Source organism: Protopterus annectens, chromosome 1.part2 (genome assembly GCF_019279795.1).
Source record: "Protopterus annectens isolate FY-2018-M chromosome 1.part2, PAN1.0, whole genome shotgun sequence".
NCBI lineage: Eukaryota > Metazoa > Chordata > Ceratodontiformes > Protopteridae > Protopterus > Protopterus annectens.
This window is the reverse complement of record NC_056727.1, coordinates 869,318,157-869,341,856: the sequence shown is the minus strand read 5'-3', so window position 1 is coordinate 869,341,856 and position 23,700 is coordinate 869,318,157.

The following is a 23,700-nucleotide window of genomic DNA, read 5'->3' as shown; positions in this document are numbered from 1 at the left end:
TACCCACCTTTCCCTGGACATCCATATCCCATCCCCACTCCCAGGAAAGGTTGTCACTGCAAACAAACTGTATTTATCACAAGCAGACTTTACACTTGTGAAGACTGGGGTGGAAGACTTCAAAGGACCCATGCTGGGGGACTATACTGGCCACTCTGCATAATCCTTAACAATTGCATTCTATGAGCATGTGGAAGGTTTGCATTGATCATGCTATCCCACATATACCCATGACTGCTCCACAACAGGACACCTGTCAGGTGTACACCAGACATATATGAGCTGTCCAACAGACAGAGTGAGCTAATACATTGCAGAGCTGTAGCCCACAGATGGAGGACATCTCTGAACAGTACCAGCACGACACTTCAATCCCACATAATCATCACGACACAGTGTTGACAGTGAAATTGTCCAGACAATGCAGATAGGGCTCCCTTCAGTCTGTTATTGACACCCACTTACTGTTAGAGGTCCTCAGCAACCCTCTTCCAGCACACACCAACAACATGGATGTGGCTTAGCACATTCAAACCCTGGGATCTCCACTGTGTCCCTGCTTGACAGAGGCACAGCACACTAGCCTCACACGATGCCTTATGTGACCTACTGTACAGTGGCACAGTAGCCTACTGTACTGGGGATGCAGATGCCAAGCACACTCTGGCTAAGCTTTCATTCCCTAGGGCAAACAGCCTAGTATTGACCTCTACACCCATATGTTTAATTGTCAGATGCACAATATTTGTTGCTGATAGACTGTTTGCAGGTCTTTATTGCCATAGCATTCCCTGTTTCTACGAACAACTTGTGCATCTGTGGAAAATGTTTGAATATGAGGGGGATCCACTATATCACTTATGTCTCTGTAGTCATTTAACTGTGTGCACTGGGCAGATTGCTGTGATGTGGTTGGTTCCTGGAATGACACGTACAAATACCAGATATGTGTGGCCAACTGCTAAATGGAGATATGGCCTAAGTGTGTGAGCATGCCCAGTTCAGCCTTTCCATGGCATGTTGTCGGACATATGTCTCATTTATCAAAGTGTGCGAACATGCCCAGTGTGAGCTTTCCATATGTTGAACTCTGCAGTCCACCACATATGTGGATGAGTGTGAACTTCAACAATATCTCATGTTTATGGTTGTGTGTTGGGTGTCATGTTGTGTACTTACTGGCCAACTGCTTCATGTCTGAACACAACAGGGATTATACTGTGCCTGCAGTGTTTGCATGGGATACTTTGCATACAGTTGTCAACATCCTTTCATACTGACCTAACACTGTAGTACCATATAGTGTACTGGTTCAGTACTTTCACTGTGGTGGACAGTATCCTGGGCTTTAGTCCTATCACTGCTTTAAATTCTCATAGTGAGCACAACAGACTGTTTAGGGGCCAGTTGTGCACATATGACCATGTTGCATTATGTTCAGATATGGACTACTTAAAACCAGGCTTGTCCAGCATTGGTAGTGTATTCCACAACATAGGTGGACATTGGCAAACACTAGCGATGTGCCCTAGGCCATTTCTAATGCTAGTCAGAGAGTGTGTTTGTCCTTCGACGCACATTGTAACTGGAGTTTGCCATGACATATGTCATGGTTAGTATACTGTGCCTCCGTCTACCTGTGACATAATAGTGATACCCAGGGTAAACCTACCATCTCCCATCCACTCATCAAGATTCCTCTTGAAGAGAGTCGATGGATGACTCTCTGGCTAACCTGTACTGAGAGTTTGCTCAAGAGTGGGGGTGGCTTCTGTGTTATGGATCATTCAGTACAGCTTGTCCTATGTATGTCAGTGCTGGGGTTCAGGTCTCTCATGTGCATAGCTCACTGCCATTCAGATTATACAACGTGCAGCATGTTCATTGATTCCAGCTTGGACATGGCTTTATACATCAGGCACAGCTTGCCTCTGGGTGGGCAGTATGGCAGTGTGTGGAGCTGCAGTTTGTTCAGGCAACACATGGCATCTGTTCAAGCTCTTTGCTACTCTTGGTGAGGTACTGTTGGGGACTTTACAGTTGATGGAGGTGTCTGCTGAGGTACATCCCACAGGGGTTATTGTAGTCAATTGTAATGCTGATGAAGGATGACTGCAGAGCCACAATGACCTCCCCTTATCTAGATCTGACAACCTTCATGATTAGCTGGGTATATGGTATGTTTCTGTGAACACTACAGCCACATGTTTGTCCAGTGCAGGATATCTATCACCTTGTGTCCCCAGGTCTCTCATTACATGTTAGGTATGTAATGGGTTAACACCTATGTGGTAATTGGTGGGCACTTACTGTATATCCGCAGGGGTTGACTATACACTTTTCTGCAATTAGCTTGCTGACATGGCTATGGCACCAGTTGTCTGTTTCTATGTGGCCCTTTTGTGGGATGCTTGTGTCAGCTGGGGGTCAGATATGGTGGGCAGTTTGTAGTCCTCTGCATACATGTTCAGACACAGTCCTTCCATGTTGGCCTGTACCTATGGGACATATATACCAAACGAGGGAGGTCCCAGGACCAAGCCTTGTGGGATGCCACTTATATCTGGTTTGTAGTCTGACATGGCTGCAGCATGTCTGACCATGTCAGTTATGTTCTTGGTCTGGTTTGCAACCCCTCTACTGACATAGGGGTTTATATTTAAGCTGGTGAACATATCTATACTGAACAGGTAGGGTATTGTATGGAAGCATTTGCAAGGTCCAGCTACGCTGTGTGGACCACATTGCCCTCATCAATGACCTTAATGACTGTTTTAAATGGGTCAAACATATTTAGGGGCAGGATCTGCACTTAAGACAGCCACACTGGGTAGGGTCCAGTGTCAGTAGGTCCCCGATATCTTTATGTCTGCGGTACATGCTGATCCTTTCCATAGCTGTGCAGACCAAGCTTGTCAGGATTCTGGGGTGGTAGTTTGTAGTATCCATTCAGGCAACACCTTTGTTGAGAAGGACCACTGTTGTTGTACACTGCTCTTTGGGTACATATCCTGTGGTAAGGCTGACATTGAGCAGTAGTGTGATTTGGCATTCCATTCTTCTTGGAGTCCATGTTGGACTCAGCCCAGGACACCATCTCATACCATTGCTGCTGTGTGTTTTGCTTTGTAGATGCTGGCTGTTACCTCAGCATCTGCAATGTCAAGGGGCCAGCAGTCTGCTGGGATAGATATTTTGCATTCTCTGCGGGTCGTTGCACTGCACCTGTCAGGTTGTATGTTGGCAATATGTGTGTGTGTTTGGTATGTTGTTTGTAATATTTGTGTGATTCAGAGAATATCTGTGAATTCCCAACATGGTTCCTACCATCAGTTGAGTAAGCCTTGGGATTATCCTTAGTGTCCTGTACAATTTGTATCTTCATAGGTTCATAGGTTCATACTAGGCTATCTACCCTAGGGCATTTGTAAGCCTAGCCAGAGTGCGTGTGTCTTTCGCCGCCCCTTGCTATGTGAATATTATGGCCATTTATGATTTACTTTACTGTGCCTCTGTCTGGACGTGACACAGTGAAGACCCCCAGTGTACATCTACGATCATCCATCCACTTGGCAATATTCCTGTTGAGGAGTGTCAGTGAGGGGCTCTGCCTAACGTGGAGTGGGATCCTGTTCCAGGGTGTGGGGAGCCTCTGGGTTATGTATCTGTCCCTCCAGCACATCCTATTTCATTATGTGTTGAGGTTGACATCTGTCACTCTCACAGCTCCAATGGCTTGGATTTTTCTGGGGTGGAGCATGTCCATTACTCCTGTGTTGGACATGGCCTTGTACAACAGACATACAATGCCTCTGTGTAGGCAGTATGTGACTACATTCAGCTGGGGTGTCTACAGCCAGGCAGCATATGACATATATTTGAGACCCTTTATCCTCTTGGTGAGGTACCTTTGAGGTCTTTCTAACCGCTGCAGGTGTCAGGTAAGGTACATCCCAAATGAGGCATTGTACTAGATTATGGGTCTGATAAGAGAACAGTACAGGGGCACAATGACCTCTGTTGACGTAGATGTGAATCCTTTCATGATACGGTGTCCAATATAGACAGTCTTCCTAGCCACATCGGCAATGTGAGTGTCACATAACAGGTTACTGTCCACTTGTGTCCCTAGGTCCCTGATTACTCCTTGCATACATAATGGTTTACCACCTATGTGGTAATTTGTGAGTACCTTGTTTGGTATTTGGTGGGACATTCATACTGTCCAGTGTCTTCAGGACGTCTGGGTGGGGTTCCTGTGTGTGAGAGTGTGGTCTGTAGCATGCTACAGACTGTACAGCAGTTTTGACTACAGTTAGGTGCACATTGGTGGTCTCCGATGCTTCGTGCATTGTCAGTTACCTGGACGTATTGGTGTCTGTGCTGCATATGGATACTCCCCCTCCTTTTATGTTTTGGTCCAGGTTTTGGGGCCATAACGCATGATATGAGGTATAACCTGGTAGTGCTGGTGTGCTGTCAGTAGGCTTGCAGCAGGTTTCTGTCACTGCACAGACATCGATGTTCTCCATACTGGGGAGGGCCACAGGAGCATGCATATTGCGGTTTACACATCTGGCATTGGTCAGCATTACCCTTATGTTTCTTACCACTTATGTTTTCTAGGGTGGTGAGTTAGTCTTTTCAGCCTTGCCTACGTATGGCTCTATGGAGGTGGCAAAAGCCTTATCCAATATCCAGACGCCCAGGGGTAACAGGTGCAAGCCATCCCTGGAACAGCAGCATGGCTTGTCATGCATGACATCTCAAGCAGACGGACATTAGATCCTCTTGGACTGACAGCTGTAATTGTGCCACCTGTTAAAGCTGATCATTCTGTGTTTGTAGTGTGGCATCATTCTTGGTGAGGGTAGGATGCTGCAAACGGCCAGTGTCATACCGGCCTGGAGTACATACTCAGAGAGCTCATCTATGTCTCTTTTCATGTAGTCCAGGGAGGTACATCTCAGGTCATTCACACCAGCATGGACAATGACTGCATCATATTTCTACTTGCTTTGGGGTGACTTGCATACTTGTGTTATGTGGCGTATTGTAGCAGCCTACAGGCAGCTTACTGTACCCTTTCCCTTGTTCGGTCTGATGAGTGGGACAGCCTATAGAGTCACCTATTACAACTGTATCAGGCATGTTGTTTCTCCTTCTGGCCTGTGACTGTTTGGCACACCAGCTTTGTGTACTATGTGTTGCATGTGCTATGTTTGGAGGTTGTGGTTGCTTGGGGGTCTGCTTTGGAGGCCTCTGTTGGTGTGGTGTGTTTGTAATTAGGGCCTCCGGGAATGTTTTTCTGTGTTTATGTGTTTGGTTTACAGTTGTGATAGGTCTATGTGGGACTGGGTTTGTGGTGTGTGTGGTTACCTTCTCCTCCTGACTAGTTTTGACAGTACTGAGTTGAGGGAGCTCAGCCTCCAGTTTGGATAAATGGTTGCATCTCTCACATATATTTGTATTTATTGGGGGGAGTTGAGGGTTGTCTGTGTACTTGGGGCAGGTGTAACATTGCCTCAGGATTCACAGATTCTACTTGTTGTAGCTGCCCTTAGTGGATTGTATGTGTGGACATATTTTATTGCCATACTACTGATCAGTGATTACTTCCCTTTTTATGTTTGCTTTATCATGTAGTAGCTTCCTCATTCTCTTGCATGGTTTGGTAATGGCTGGAGTCCAGCATGCCAGATGCCTGCGTGTATGGCATTGTGTCTTGTTATTTGTGATTGCATAATCCAAGCATTCCTGGCTGTGTTCATGGAATGCCTGTATAACAGGTTCTGCGGTGTGTCCCATATTTTGCACCTGCACAGGGCCTTTAATGGATTCCACATCAGTTTGGAGGGGTGCAAGTTATGCTTTACACATGTTTTTCACTGTGGTTTTCTGGCCAGGGACTGTGGTCAGGATGTGTATATCCAGTGTGATTACTCTATGGTCTGGTCTTACTAGTGAGGGATACACTTCTCATCTTGCCATTCAGTACCCATGTTGCTGATTATCACATCCAGTATGCTTACCCCTCTTGTGGGAGTGGTACGTTGTTCCTGGGCATTTTGGTTTATGGATTCTAGGAACTTTTCTCCTACAGTGTTGGTGCTAGTATAATGCTCCCAGTGTATGTCTGGGTATTTTCAGTCAACCAATATAATGTGGTTTGGGGGGCTTGATATATTCATGTATTCCAACATAGGCCAGGTGCAGTTCCTGGTGTTAGGACGGTAGTCTGTAGCAGGCTATATACTGGGAAGTGGTTTTAGCCACTGTTACTTGACCATGGCTAGTCCATGCTGCTTCTTGTTGTGGTACCAACATGGGGGTGTGGTTATCCTTGGCAATTATTGCTAGTCACCCTCCTTTTGTAGCTTGTTCCATGTTTTGAGGCTGTACAGCACAGTATGAGGTGTAACCTGGTAGTGTTAGGGTGCTGTTGTGAGCCTTGACACAGTTTTCTGTTACAGGACAGATATCAACATTCTCCATACTGGGTGCGTTTACACTGCACGCATCTTGCTGTTTAGACTTCTGGCATTGGGTAGCATTACATCTAGGTTCTTTTCCCTTGTGGTACCTATGGAGGTGGGTTTGTGTTTTGAGCCTTACCTATTCAGGGCACGCTGTGGGTACTGACAGCCTTTGCCAGTATCCATGAGGCCTGGACTGATAAGTGCACGCCACCCCTAGCAGGTGGAGCGTCATGTCATGCTCAACATGTCATCCCAGGCTGGCACACATTGGCTCCCCTTTGACTAACTGCATTACTTCAGCCAATTATTACAATTGATCATCCCATCGTCATATTGTGGCTTCATGCTTGGTGAGGGAGGATGTTAGGGTCCTCATGTGTGCATATAGTACTTGGTGTTACATTACTTAACACATGGCATTCATGCCTCAGGTGGTGTTGCAGGGCTGCCTCTGTCGGATGCACATATTACACTCCCTGTACATGTTTGAGAGCAGGTTATGTCATTTTAGGCATCCATGTTATTATATGAGTGAGTCAGAGAGAGGTATCATTCCCAGGGTTCCTACTGAGCCAGTGTATGTGCTATGCGTTGCCTCTTTGCCAAGGCCAAGGCATACTGGGCACGCCTCCTTCTGCCTACTGGGGCAGGCTCAGGTTGTTCCTCCTCCGAGTCATGCTCTGTCTGTGATGGCCTTGGCAATGGTGGGGGGGGGCTGTTTGGCCTGGCCCTATGCTGCTCCTGCTGCAGCTGTTTTCGCAAGATCATATTATGTAGCATAGCACATGACAATTTGGGTACATGTAGTTGATGAGTACTGCAAAGCTCCACCAGATGTGTCCAAACACCGGAACCGTGACTTGAGCAGCCCAAACGCACGCTCTATTACATTACTTGTTTGTGCATGTGCCTCATTATGGCATTCCTGTTCCGGTGTGTGTGCGTTTCTGATAGGTGTCATCAGCCACGGCTCCAGTGCATAACCTGCATCCCCCACTAGGTGTCCGTGTGGGATGTCCCCATTGGCAAATGTCTGGTACAGCTGCGTCAAATGCCAGATATGGGAATCACGGTAGCTCCCAGGGCAGCCAGCACACACATTCATTATTATGCCCTGGGCATCACACACAACCTGACAGTTGATGGAGGGGAAGCCCTTGCGGTTAATGTAGGCCCTATCCCGCTCACCGGCTGGTGCTTTGATGCGTATGTGTGTGCAGTCTATTGCACCCACTACCTCAGGGTATTCCGCTATTTGCTGGAAGAGATGCATATTGCTGGCCAATACCTCACGGGCACTGGGGAAATATACATGATCACCGACATGTGCTGACATGGCATCCAGGAACTGGTGCAGTACCCTGGAGGCTGATGCCTGTGATATCCCCATCCTATCACCAGTTGGTCTCTGGAAGGTACCTGTTGCTAGTATTCTTAGGCCTACACATACCTTGGTTTCCACTGGGATGGGTTCCCCTCTGTTGGTTCTGTGTGTGAGGCGTGGCCTGCACAGCTTGACAATTTGCTGCAGGAGGTCTCTGTCCACTCTATAGCACTCTACTATCTCCAGCTCATGTAACCCGTGGTAGGTGACCCTGGGCCTGTACACTCTTCTCCGTCTCCTCACTGTGGGTTGTCTGGCACCATCTGCATTGTCACCACCCTCAGCAAGTCGCCTATGTCTCCTTATGACAGCTATGGCAGCCCCTAGCATTTCTGCTCTGAGTTCAGCTTTTTCAGTTTTCACTTCTAATAGCTTACTCCTGTCTTGCGGTGTCTCTTGAGAGATACATCCTGCACTGCTGTTTGCAGAGTTTTAAGTGCTTGGCTGAGCTACTATTCTGCCTGTGTAATTGCCTGCTTCTAATTGTTTTCACCTGCTAGCTCCAGCAGTATTCCCTGCTAGCTTCCTACTAATTCTGTTGCTTCCTTTTTCCTTTGTTTCCTCAGGGGGGAGCAACGTGCATACCAGCAAAAACACGCTCACAGTGGCTTACACGGTTCAGAATCTGCTTATTCAGGTTAACATGTGCGCACACCAGCGCAAACAGTCTTACAAGTCTGCCAACAGGCTCCCACATGCTCAGTCTGTCCTACACGCGCGCACACTAGCGCAAACAATCTTACAAGTCTACCAACATGCTCCCACATGTTCAGTCTGCCTTACACGCGCGCACACTGTCCTACCTGCACCTCATGGCGCGCACACGTGCGCATGCATGCCCAGCAAGAAACTTTGGTGTAATTAACAGTGTACACCTTCCATTTCTTGACTTTCCCATGCTTATCTTGTGGCACTCCTCTTTCCATGATCTGTGTCTGACATCTGTCATGTAACACTGACCTCCAATGAACTGCATTTCTTTCTACCATTCCCCCCTGTGATGTCACCTATCTCCTACTCTATTCCTCCCCCTTATGTATCTCTTACACTACTCAGAATGTGCTCATTTGCTATGTGACAGTGGGATTCAGTATCCTAACCCTCATTTACATCAGATTGCCTACTAATGCTTAGTTACATGTCTTAGACTCAGCTTCCCCCCTTAGCAACCACTGAACGGTGGCCGTGTTGTTTTTGGTCTGCTGGTCCCTGCATTGTAAATCCATGTATCGCATAAAACCCACATTTGTGAGTTTATAACCTTCATTTTTATGTTTTATACAGCGCAGCCCGTTTGCGCGGGGCTGCGCTGCATTTAAACACCGGCGATCGCCAAAAAAAAATTTTATTTCTCATATTTGCATTGGGGTACCTTGCCAATGGCCACATATTTGGCCATTGGCATGCTGCCTGACACATATGCACCCTTTATTTGGAGCTGACATGGCTCCATTGTGATGTTTGCAGAAACGTACTCAGTTGTCAACTGAGTACATTTCTGCAGCTAAAACTGCTCTTACATGGGCTGCTTTCTGTTTTGTGGATCGCTACTCTACCTCATTTGCATGCCTTTTGGCTGCAAGTGAGGTATTTAGCATATCCACGCCCAGTCCGTGTAAACGTCTCTTACACAGAGTTTCGGGCTGTTCCTGGATCGCAAGGCTTGCATGGAGTCGTACACGTCTCTTACACTCCGTGCAAGCCTTCGTGAATCCTGCCCATTGTCTTGCTGTGAAAGTCCAGATGTGATGGAATCATAAAGTAATATGGGCATATCACCATCAATGACAGCAATACATTGAGCTAATGTCATACTGTCCTGATTTTGTGTGGCTAGGTGAGTAAACAGAGAAAACTTACACTGCCTAAAAGTCACTATGGTGTTAGCAAAAGTCTTTGCCAAAATACAAAAGCCCTGAAAAAAAAGATGTATGCCATCCCTTGCAAATCAAACATGAGACTCAGCCATCTTCTTCCAGGCAGACACACATTGGAGTCACTTGCAATGACACCAATAGATAAGCCAATTAAGCAAGTCAATTATTTTTTGTTTGTATTGTGGCATCATTCTCAATGAAGGCTGGATTTCACTCAGGGCTAGCTTTACATCTTGATTCGATTCATACTCTGGGATCTTTTCTTCATATAATCCAGGGATGTGTGGATTCATTGTTTACATCCTCTTGATTAACTATCATGTAACTGTGCCTGGGATGAAGGGATCTGAGTGTCCTAGTAACCTCTTGTATCCTGGCACCTGAGAGACAGCTCACATCACTCCTTCTTTGTTGAGCCATGTAAGCAATGCATCTGTGTCAGGGCCAGTGTAAGCATTTCGGGTCCCCCAGCAAGTATCTAGTTTGGGGGCCCTGTAGGAACTTCTGTCAGAGTATTACACTGTCACTGCCACCCCTGCAAAGCAGCCTTTTAGTTCATGCTGCAAACGTTTAGGAGTAGTATGTACAGACTGAACTGTAGCTACAATGTTCTTACAGTAGTGAAATACAACCACCAGGTTATAATATCTTCCGATCTGATAGACCTGTAAAAAAAGGTGGTGGGGTGGCCATCCTCTACTCAAACAGCCTTAACCTCTCACCATACCTTTCCCCAATTCCTGACTTCCTCCCAGCTGAAATCATCATCCTTAACTGTCATCTGAATCCACACAAAAAACTTGTAATTGCCTCTATCTACCTTCCTCCTGGTAACTATCTGCCCATTCTTGAAAACATCCTAGTTCTTCCACAACATACCATATGAGACACCTATCCTTGGTGATGTCAACATTGATTGGTCCAAACTCACAACAGACTCCCCCAACTCGGTATCCACCTACACGGCTTCCACCGACTTATAACATCTCCCACTCACTTTCATAAATATTCCACTTCCATCTCCATCATAGACTGGATTCTTACCAATCCCCCCCCCAATACCACAATCCCACCACCTTACCTGACTCCCTCAGTGATCATCTCCCTACCACTATCTTAAGACACTACTCCCATATTCCTAAACCCCACCATATCAAAGACTGTCGAAAACTATCGACTTTCAATTCATCCCAATTTAACTCCATTCTCCACAACATAGATTGGTCCATCCTAAAAGCCCTCCCCCTAAACGATGCTGTAAGCACTTTCAATAGCAACTTCATGAATACTCTAAACTCCTTAGCTCCCCCTAGGAAGATCAGTGTGAAATAAAATCATGCTCCCTGGCTCTCCAAATAGACTAGGTCCCTTATGAAACAAAGATCATGCTTGGAAAACCTGGACTAAAACTAAACAACCACCTTTTCTTCAAAAATACAGGCAACTGAGGAACCTTGCCAAAAAACATACAACTAATGACAAAAAGTTATACTATAGCTCTGTTCAGCTTAACAACAAATCCAATCCTCGAAAATTTTGGTCAACTCTCAACAGCATCATCTATCATGGAAAACCTTCTAATCCCTCCCCATACCCTAACTCTTCCTCTCAGGAAACAGCTATCCTCCTGAATAAACACTTTCTCTTCCATCCAAAATCTGGTAACCTCTAAGCCAAACTCTACTTCGACACCCACCCCTTCAAGTCCCACTAACACAACTTTGTTTTCTTTTGAGCCAGTTCTCATTACCTACATCAGATCTCTACTACTCGAGCTAAAACCTTGCTCTCCTTCTACTGACAATCTATCTCCTACATCCGTCAAACTTGCTGCTGACTCAATTGCCTATCCTATATCTATACTAATTAATCGATCTATTCTGGAATCAACTGTCCCCACCCTTTGGAAATCTTTCTTCACTATCCCTCTTCATAAAGGTGAAAACTCCACTGATCCCTCAAACTACCGACCCATTGCCATTCTGTCCCCCCTCTCCAAGATATTAGAAAAATGTATTCACTCACAGCTTCTCAATCACCTCCTCACACACCACTTACTTACCCCTACCCAACATGGATTTCATCCTCACCACAGCACCACCACTGCCCTCCTCTCCTTCACTCATATCATTGCAGAGGCCCTAGACAGCAATAAACTCATTTCCTGTCTCTTCCTAGATCTCGCCAAAGCCTTTGATACTGTTTCTCATCCTCTACTACTATTCAAACTTGCAAATCTCCACCTATCCCCCTCCGCACTTGCCTGGTTAAATAGTTACCTATCTAGCAGGGAACAATCTGTCAAATGGCTCTCATCCTCCTCACCTTTCCTTCCCATCTCCACTGGTGTTCCCCAAGGCTCCATCTTGGGACCCCTTTTGTTTTAACATCTTCACCAATGATCTTTACACCTCATGCAAAGAATCCTCCCTTATTCAGTATGACGATGACTCCACACTTATATCCATCTCAAATAACATTCCTGAACTGCACTCCCTGACCCAACAGGCCCTACTATCCACTGAACAATGGCTCTCTCACAACCTATTGATCCTAAATCCCAAAAAGACGAAACTCCTACGTTTCCTTCCCCGTTCTCTTTCTCATCCCAAAACCTCCTTTTTTATTACATCTTCTAACAATACAACTATCCAACGGGACACCCACACAAAACTCCTAGGGGTCATTATCGATGACGAACTAAAGTTCAACCTACACATACTCCAATGTATAAAAAAAAAAAAAACAGAAACTAGGTCTGCTATATAGGAACAAAAAATTCCTAACCCCTGAATCTAGACTTACCCTGGGACAGGCACTCCTCCTCCCCTCCCTCTTATACGCAGCCCCAGTTCTTACCAGTATCCAGGCCTCCACTCTAAACAAACTCCAACAGACTTACCATAACATAGCCAGATTCATTACTAACTCCCCATACAACTCACACCACTGCATTTCTTTAAACTCTCTTCAATGGCTTGAACTTCCCCAGTTTCTGCTATCTTATCAATTTCATATGCTACACTCTATTCTTTATAAACCCTCCTTCTGTCCATCTCTATCTTCCTTAGTCTCCATCTGCATCCCATCCTGGACCCTCCGTACTTCTAACCAACAATTACTTGATATCTACCACCCAAAAAGGTCAGTAGGCAAACTACTGTACAAACACTCCCTTGCCAATGCTTGGAACAAACTTCCCCTTGACTTACGTTCAATCTCCCACACCTCACACTTAAAAAGAACTAAAAGCTTATTTTCTCAGGAATCTGCCCTTGTCATGACCCTACCTAGTCTTGTCATGACCCTACCTAGTCTTCCTTCCCTTTATGTACCCTCAAAAGGGCCATACTTAGTACCTCATTACACCTCTCTCTCCAATGTGTCTACTATGCATTTGCATAATTTTATACAAATAAAAATTCTTTATTGTTGACCTATTGAACTATATCAATGTAAAATTGTTACTTAGTTTCTTTTTAATGCAACTTTAACTTTATGCATGTAACCCAACATATGTGAATCTTTTTGCTATAACTGCTATTATATCAGTATTGTTTAAAAATGTACTTGTTTAAAATGTACTACTGGAGCTTTTGTCCTTGGGTCTTTACTGAAAATGGGCCACAAGCCCAGTTGGACAAACCCGGTTAACAAATGTCAATAAATAAATAAAATAAATAATAACAGTATAACAGGCCTTTGTACAACACTATGTTCGCCTGTCTCACGGAGGGACAGTCACAGTTACTGGCATTTTAGTTACAACAATGATACAGTATAGCAGTTATATAGGTCTGGACTTAGATTATATGCTATAAGCTTTAAAGTACATTTTTTCTTTTTTTTCTTTACATAATCTTTTCATCCAATGGTGGCTTGAACAGAAATTATGATTAAGGAAAGAAATTCAGTGTTGCTGTTCAGCTTAAGTTTTCCTTGCATCCTTTCAACACACTTTTCCTGACCAAGACAGCACAGTAATAACCATTTAGGAAATAACCCGGATAAGCCAGGGCCCAAAAAGCCATAGGATTATAGGTGTTCTGGGATGCGTTTTAGAGCATTTTCCAACTTTTTAACCCAATGATGTCCTAAACAAAAAACATGAATAAGAAAATAATTTCAGTCTATTTTTAAGGAAGACATAAGTTGTGCCCAAGGCTTAATATTCAAAGATGACAAAATAATAGCTCACAACAAGCTAACCAGCCTTTTGTTGTGTGGACTCACAGGTCAAATCTGGGAATATGGTCTGTGTCCCTATGTATCTACCCACGTTCCAATGTCTTTCACAGCATCTTCATTTTGAGTGTGATGCTTTCTATACTATAAGCTTGGTGGAGGGTTGATTTCCAAATACACCAATATTGCATTTTTTACCATTTAGTTTTAGCCCATTGTTAGTGTACCGGCTGGTAACATATTAAGTCCATTTTGTAGTTTCTCCATAACAGAGGGGGATTCAAACAAAACAACCAGTTTAAAATTGAATGAGATTTGAATATAACACCTGATTTACAATCATCAGCAACTTTAGTTAATCAGAGCTCATGATTTTTGATTTGGAGACATATATGTGAAATAACAAAGATCCTAACATGAAACCTTATGGTACCCCTGTGGTTACTTTCATACCCTCTGTGGCTGTACCTGACACCCTCATAGTGTGGGTTCTATCCCTCTGCCAATTGGCTATCCATCTAACTACATAGAGATGGATTTGGAGTATTTTTAGCTTGTTGATAATGTTGATACATGGTTAATAAAGTCAAGCTATGCTGTATGGATAGTGTGATCACTGTCTGTTGCTTGCATCACGCATAATCATTCAACAGGATGTATACTCTTGACAAAGACAAACTGATGGATGTCAAGTGTTATAAGAATTTTGATATTGTAGTTTATCAGCTCTGTTATGACCCATTTCATGGCCTTGCAGATGAGACTCGTTAGGCTGATGGGTCAGTAATTCAAGAGATCCATGTTGGGATCACCCTTATGAAGAAATATCACAACCTCTATGTGCCAAACCTCAGGGACAAAGCCAGTAGATGCACTCAAGCTGAATATCTGTAGGAGCAGACCCACAACACCAGCACATGTTTAGTGTTGTTCAACGGGCAGCCTGGTAGGTTACCAGGGACCATAGAGGCTTTTTTTTTTTTAAAGTACTTTTAACAAGTGTTCTTTTGTGATGATGATGATGTGAGGTGGGGGGAGGTTAGATCCTTGGCTATATGTAGGTTTGGTATATATATCAATAAGGTGAAGTTAGTACTGAATTTGATGGTCAATATATTTGTGATAAACACTGAATCAGATTATTTAGTGCCATTTTTACTAAGTTCAGAACAAGGTTGAGGGTTATTTCATAACTTCCAGATGACACTATTTGAAAATAACAAAGTACGTATGTAATCCTTTCTACACTAGTGTGTTACAGAAGCACAAATGATTTACTACTGCATACAAGTGAACGTAGCTACAGGATTCTATCCCCAAATCTCCTGCCATGAACTCACCAGCCAACAGTTTACTCTCATCAAGTAAGGCAAATAGCTCCATCTACAATAATTAGTAACTTCTTTATACACAAACAAGTTGTCACATCACTGGTTGGACTGACTAACCAATGACAGGGGAAGCTAAAGTTTATGCTTGAAAATTCAAGAAGTGCTTTTAAACTATTACAATGTAGCAAGAAAACCAGTACTGATGAGTTATGAAGTCCTACCCATAAAAAATAATGAAAACCAATACAAAACCAAAACAGTATCCCTCCTCAGCTATTTGTACAGCAGTGTATTAATGCGTGATATAGGCAACAATAACTTCAAACCACAATATAAATAATAGATACTACCTTTCCAGATAAAAGAACACATTATCAGTTTAATCAAAATAATTGATTTCAATGGCACATGTATAAAATAAGACAAAACTGGAAAAATGAATTTGAACATTTAAAATCTATAAGATTCATTGGGGATCTCCAGAAGATGATCCTGCAATTTGTGTATTTAAAGAGAGTTAGTAAAAATGTGTGATATAGGCAACAATAACTTCAAACCACAATATAAATAAATAGAAATATATTACCTTTCCAAATAAAATAACACATTATCAGTTTAATCAAAAAGAATTAATTTCAATGGCACATGTATAAAAAAAAGACAAAACTGAAAAAAATGCATTTGAACATTTAGAATCAATAAGATTCATTGGGGATCTCCAGAAGAGGATACTGAAATTTGTATATTTAAAGAAAGTTAGTAAAAATGCTTACCTATCTGACCAGGGGCTCCCTAATGAAATGCAGAGATTTGCAATACTGAGGACCAAAATGACAAAAAAGACCAGAAATACAGAGACTCGTAAACATCAAACTTTGATCTTCTCCTTTAAACTTGCTTTTTGCAGGGGGAAATCCCCCCCACATCCCCTGAACTTGGATATACCAACTCTGAGATCACCATACCTCAGAGAAAATGAAATAACAACTTTAGACATAGTATACAAGTCTGGAATTGTGATCATTCAGTCTGCATGTTATGGGACTCAGCACTATGAGTCCAGACATTATAAATGGTTACCCTAGTTCCAGTCATTGTTCTGAAATACAGCACAGCTCTGTATTGAATTATCAGTATTGTATTGTATTGAGATTCCCTACATCAAAAAGAAGCCATTGGACATTCAGTGCTAAAATGCAAACACAAGCACATGTAGCTTGCAGGACAACAAGCTCTCTACACCTTCCATATGGGACACTGCACCCTCTCACACTTGTAATTTAATTATTCTCAGTTCATACAAAAGTGATGAAAGGACAAATTCCATCATCCACTGTCACATAATCACTGCAAAACCACTGCCAAGACTTTTTACTAGCAATGCAGTGTAGGGAGAGAGGTGTGAACCCTCCATTTCCAAATTGCAGTGTTCTGCTGAAATGTCTCAACAACATAAATCTTTTAATGAAATACACTTTGAATAAAGTAACTTCAGTGGAATGCATGATTCCTTACAGCATAATAAAAAACAATCAAAATGAAGGGAAAACGTTGATGCATATGTCTGGTAGTAGCCTTTATGTATAATCCAGGAGTACACTTACTGATGTCTGCTTTCATTAGTAGGTGTACTGTGTTATGGCATTATAAGTCAGCTTTTATCACTTGTTTTATAGTAGCACATTTAAATGAAGTATACTGAATATAATGGAAATTCCTTAAAACTTACTTTATGGATTAATAGGCAGCAAAAGTGAAATGCCCAGGAGTCAAACTATACAGGTAAAAATGGGCAATACATATAGTAACTATGTTGAATGCAGATGTCAAATGTTAGCTGGCCAAACAGAGTGTAGCTCTCATTTAGCTGATTTTTGCTTCAGTAACAGGATGACATAAATAATACTGTTTGGCCAGGCTGCCAAGCAATTAACAGCATAAGAATTCAGTTATGCCTTTTTTCAGTTTTCTTGACAAGATTATTTAAATTTTAATCAATAAACTATATTCAAAACAAAAGTTTATATAATAATGAATAGAAAGTGAAGAAAATTCAGCAAGAAAAAACATGAGTTTTGAAGATTTCTGGTTGTTTTAATCCTGTCAGAAGTTCATCTAAACAAGTGCAGTCATGAGTCAACTGAAAGCTTCCACACAGGAAAATGGAATAAAAAGAAACTCCAGACTCTTGCTGCCAGAATGAAGGAGAGATTGGTTAAAACAGATGAACTGGAGAATAAAATTGATACAATAAAACAAGAAAATAAGAGAAAATAGACTTACTGAATGAAATAATCAAAAAACCTACTAATCAAATCACTTCTGTACATGAGTCGCTGAATGATGTAGATGACAGATTAAGTGAAAAATTAGAGTCAATTGGAGTTCCTGTTGAAACAAAACACTCTCCTCTTAGACAAAGTAGATGATCTTGAAAGCAGGTCTAGAAGGAATAATATAAAATATATGGTGTACCTGAAAAATAAGGAAATATACTATAATTCTTGGATGTTTCCTTACCTAAAATATCTAAAACTCCTTAATCACTTCTTTTGAGATAGAGAGAGCACATAGATCTCTTTCAAGTGGCACAATAAAAAATTCATCTGCACCGAGATCTGTTGTCAAGTTTCTTTCTACACAAGGTAAGGACTTGGTTCTGAAAACTGCATGGTCAATCAGATTTGACAGCTACTACACCTCTGCAGTAATGTCTAAAAGGACAGCCTGTGTACCATTAACTAAGAGTCTTAAGAAGTCAAACATTAAGGCTCAAATCCTATTTCCAGCAAAAATAAAGATATTCTTATCTGAAAGTCAAACAACCTTTAACTCCTTGCAAGAAACAATGGACTATGTACAGAAAAGCGAACTTTTAGATTAGCAAGAAGAAATGGATTGGTCCTCAATTAGTTTAAAAAGACATACAAATAAAAAGTGGATGGTCTACAAAAGAAAATAACAGCAAGAAGCTTAAAGAAAAGTAATAATGAACATTTTTTTTATTTATTTTCTTCTATTGGACCTGTTTTTGCTGTTTCTGATTCTGTTAACACAATGTTTAAAAAAATATATACACACTACTTCAAATGTCATTGAAGATCACAACACTCCTAAGGTAAAACCTTTTTTTACCCTAAGTTAATAAAATAATAGTGTGAATAGACAGTATGATGATAAACAGCATATTATACCATGATCCCCCCAAAACGTGCACGCTGATTGGCCAGCGTGCCCGTTGTAAATCGAGTTATACTAATGGAAAAAGGTCCGGTCGCCCGGACTTTTTCCATTAGTATCTTTCTATCTCGCTATGTTAAATGGGTTTAACATAGCGAGACAGCTTTAAAATAAGCAACGGAGATCTCCGTTGCTTATTTTAAAGCTGTCTCGCTATGTTAAACCCATTTAACATAGCGAGAAAGCAATATGTTAAATGAGTTTAACATAGCGGAGAAAGCAAGATCTCCGTTGCTTTTTTTAGTGTCTCGCTATGTTAAATGAGTTTAACATAGCGAGACACTAAAAAAAAAGCAACGGAGATCTTGCTTTCTCCGTTGCTTTTGCCCACAGCTCTGATGTACTGCGCAGGCGCGCAGTACATCAGAACTGCCGCGGATGCCAGACATCTGCGGAAGGGCAGTAAACAGGCATTATACTATGCCATTATTTAAGAAAAGGAATAGTTTCTTTTCTTAAATAATGTCATGGTATAATAGCAATAACCCACTTCTGGGTGTGGGTAATGCTAAATTTACCCACGGTTGGCTTTGTTTGGTCCCTCGGGCTTCGCCCTCGGGACCAAACCACGCCAACCGTGGGTAAATTTAGCATTACCCACACCCAGGCATGGGTTATTGCTATATTATACCTGTTCACAGTAGTTAAGTAAAATGTATGTCTCATACTTTAATAGATTCAAATACAATGATATTAGAATGGGGAAAGTGGTTATTTATTTATTTAACCAATATTAGTATATTAAATTATTTTCAATCACTTAAGAATAATATAATAGCAGTGAATTGTATTTGAAACATAAGTCGGTGATTACATAGGTGTTATACTGTAACTGCTACTGGGTAATGTAACTGTCATTTTCTCCTTCATGAAAAAACACACATCGCTAATTTACTGTTATGAGGGCTGTAACATTAAGTTTCTGATACTTTAGTCTGGTTAAAAATGGTTCAGAATTCATTTGGTTATCCATATGTTATTTAGAAGCACTTAGAGATGTCCGTTGCTGATTTTAAAGTTTAGCTCATAGAATCACATCTGTGAGCATTTTTTTACTTTTATGCATTATCTTCAAATAATGTTTCCCACCTTTAAAGTAAAGAATTTTACCTGTTCCATGATATTTGTGGAATTGCGAGCCATAACAGATGGAGAAGAGAGATGTATGTGAGTGTGAGCAGTTGGAAATACTGAAAAGCTGAAGTTGAACTTTGAACTCATAATGGCAGCCTGAAAAATGAATATTGCAATGGAAAGCTTTGAAAAGGTTATTCAGAAAGAGTAATGCTAGATAAAGGAACTCTAGCAATTAAAATGTACAGTTTATATTTTTATGTGTTATAATATATTTAAAAGGTATATAAATGCATAGTTTATTTAAGGATAGGAAAGAATAGCAGAATTATTTATTTAATACTGTATTAAAGTGTACTGAAACCATTTAAAAGGAAACACACTATAATACAAATCTATTTGCATGATACGTCTACCAAAACTTCTTATCTCTGAGACTAATGTTAGTTGAATTAACATAAATAATTGTAGTTATACTGAATAAGTATTGAAATACTGTTAAGAATTATAACAGTAGTTTTTTTCATAATTATAAATACAATTGAAAGAATATAATATAAAGCTGAAAGCAATGTGCACTGAAGGATTAATTAAAAAGAAAAAAATGCATTCATGTAAGTGTTGAATGGTAAAATAGATTGAGTCATATAGTAAACTGCAATGATGTTTTATATATGTTTAATAGTAACAGTTGATTAACTATAGCTTTAAGTGCATGTTGCCTTTTTGCTATAAAACAGTAATATATAAACTGGACTACAATTTGAACTGCACAATAGTCTGCTGATTTTAGATTCTTACACATAAGTTGGGTAGAATATTAATTAAATGTGACTTAACTTTTGTTACAAGCATAAGTATGAAAATGAATATGCTCATTTATATGCATGTTAATTGATTTATAGAATTCGGAATGACATTAATGGTTTAAGAATTCAAATGTTAGTTGAGAGGTGGAATTGTAAGATGTTTGGGATGTATGCATATATGTATGTGTATATATTCATACATATACACACACACACACACACACACACACACACACACACACACACACACACACACACACACACACACACACACACACATATTAAAGGAGAGAGGAGACAAATTATTGAGTCTGGAGTAATTGAAATGATTTAACACATGAATTACAGTTTAAATATAATTAGTTTGTATTAGTTTTGTAATGAACTGTGGTTATATGAAAGACTGTGTAAGTAGTCAGTCATATATTATTAATGGTAGGAAGCTGCATAAATTAATATATTTTAATAATATACATATTTGAAGGTAGAAGCAGAAAATAGATGGAGAAGAATTGAAAATGATAGAGGGTGGTTTGAATGATTTTGTCATCAAACCAGTAATGATACATACCATGTCGGGAACAGCAAATATTTGTTATATTCTTGTTGAATGCTTGTTTATGCCCATAACAAAAACTCTTGCATATAAATACAGTAAAATATAATAAAATCTTTATTTTAGCTTGTTAGACTTATATAAGTGAATTTTTACTGAATGTAAATGGTTTAAATAATCCTATAAAGAAAGCAAGCCTATTTAAATATATTAAAATGAATAAAGCAAGTATAGTATTTTTACAGGAAATACATTTACTGGGAAAAGATATTGAAAAATTGATTTGTAAAGATTACTCCATACTTGCTGAGTCTTACTATACTACTAAAAGGAGAGGTGCTATAATACTGTGGAAAAATCACTAACTATGCCTAAAGTAATTGATTTTTATTATGATAAAATGGCATAATGGGGTCAGTTGTCCTTGGACTAGATAAAAAATACACTTTTGTTTATATGTATTGCATTCCTGGAATTGGTTCAAAAATAGCAAAGAAATATCTGGACATTATTATATAGTTGGAGATTTTTAACTATATTTTTTCAGAGAAAGATTCCACTAAGGATAAGAAATCTAGAATAACAGCCACTGCTAAACAATTAAATAACTATGCAAGACGATGAATGTTGGAGATATTCAAGAATTGAACTTGACAAACTCCTTAAATTATAATCATTATTCATATAGATTTGGCACCCAAACAGACACAGATAAAGTCATTGTATCTAATGGGTTATATTCTAAAGCTGAAGTATTGAAAACATTTTGTCCTTTGTTTGACCATAACACTATTACTTTTATAGTTAATCTAAAACCTAGTGAATTAATATCTTGGCAGAGAATACCTGCATATATTGTTAAAATTAAAGGATTTAATGATTGGTTTCTAAAATAATTGAAGTTATTTATGGATACTAATAACAATGGAGAGGTTTCAGATGTTATTTTAAGGGACACGTTACAAGCCTATGTTTATGGCAGAATAAAGACTTGGTATTTATTTAAAAAGAAAGAATGGGACAATGAATGAAATACACTTCAAAAATTGATACACTTAAATTAAAATTGAATCCTTCTGACAAAGATACTAACATAGAACTTAAAACAAAAAATGCATAGAAATTCTAAATCATAAAATGTCAATAAACATGGGGAAATTAAAATTGCTGTCTTATACTATAAATCCTAAAAAATTGCATAGATTAGCAGTCAGATCAAAAGTATTAATATAAATCATATAAAAAAAATTGAATATCACATAAGCAATAAATCTAAAAAACAATAGATCTAAAGGATATTTTAGAAGCATTTAGAAGACACTATGAAAAAAATAATAGCAATTCAGCATTGGATAACAATATAACCTGTAATAAAATGATAGATTAGATAAACCCATAACTATTAGGGAACTAAAAGAGCAAATAAAGAATTTAAAAAATAATAAAACCTCTGGTTTAGATGGTTTGATTTCAGAAATTTATAAAACAATTCCGGATAATGTATTAAGGATTTTGTTGAATATGTTTAATAGTCACTGATTCATTAAATATCCCACCTTCATGGAAATATTCAATGATCTCTCCTATTTTAAAACCAGAGAAAGATCCTAAATTATGTACCTCATATCATCCTATTTCTTTACTAAATGTAGACTATACAATTTTATTGGCTGTACTGAAAAAAAAGATGAAATACTACAGTACCAAATCTAATTAATGATGAACAAACTGGTTTCATTTGGGAAGAAATGTCCAAGAAAATATCATTAGACTTATAACTTTAATAGATATTGCCAATAAAAATTATTAAAAAATAACTATCAATTCTGAATTTGGACATTGACAAGGCTTTTGATTCAATCAATTTGGTATATTTACAAAATGTGCTTAAAAATACAATTGTTCTTCAAATTTATTGAAATAATGAAATTGTATAATAATACCTGTTCTTTTGTCAAATTCCTTTAAAATATTAAGAGGAACTAAGCAAGGATGTCCTCTTTCTCCATTATTCTGTGCTTTAGCATTAGAGCCACTTGCTGTATGTATCAGAGATAATAAAGAAATAAAAGGTTATTATACCAATGACAATTATAACTCAAAATTCAGTTATATGCAGATGATATTCTGTTGACTGCTAGTAATATTGATTTTTCACTAGAAAACATGAATTCACTACAATCTTTTGAGAAAATATCTGGTTTAAAATTTAATCATAATAAAACTGAAACATTATTAATAAATAAAAAGATAATGTCTGTCTTACAAAATTATTAGGAATTTAACTGGGAAAATAAACAAATTGCATATCTAGGAATTATAATAATTTCATTAATAAAATAGTAAAGCTTATTGAAACTTGGAATAAAATGTAGTTTTCAATAGAAGTCAAAGTTATATTGATAAAAATTATAATTTTACCTAAATTACAATACCTTGTTCAGGCGATGCTTATATCTCCACCCAAATAAAATCATTAAACGACTAAATACTATATTATTAAAATTATTATGGTACCTACAGAAACCAAGAATATCTTTTGATTGTCATCTTAGGAGTTGGTATGGGAATGGTATTAGTTTCCCTAATATTGATCTTTACTAAATCTGCTATTTTAAACATTGTGAGTCTTTAGTTAAATTCATCATATAGTTCAAACTGGAAGTCTTTGCATGAAGTAATTCTGGATTCCAATGCTATACCTGAAATAAATTTGAATGTTTCAGCAAATATAAATATATCTCATAGGGTTATAAAGGATCACT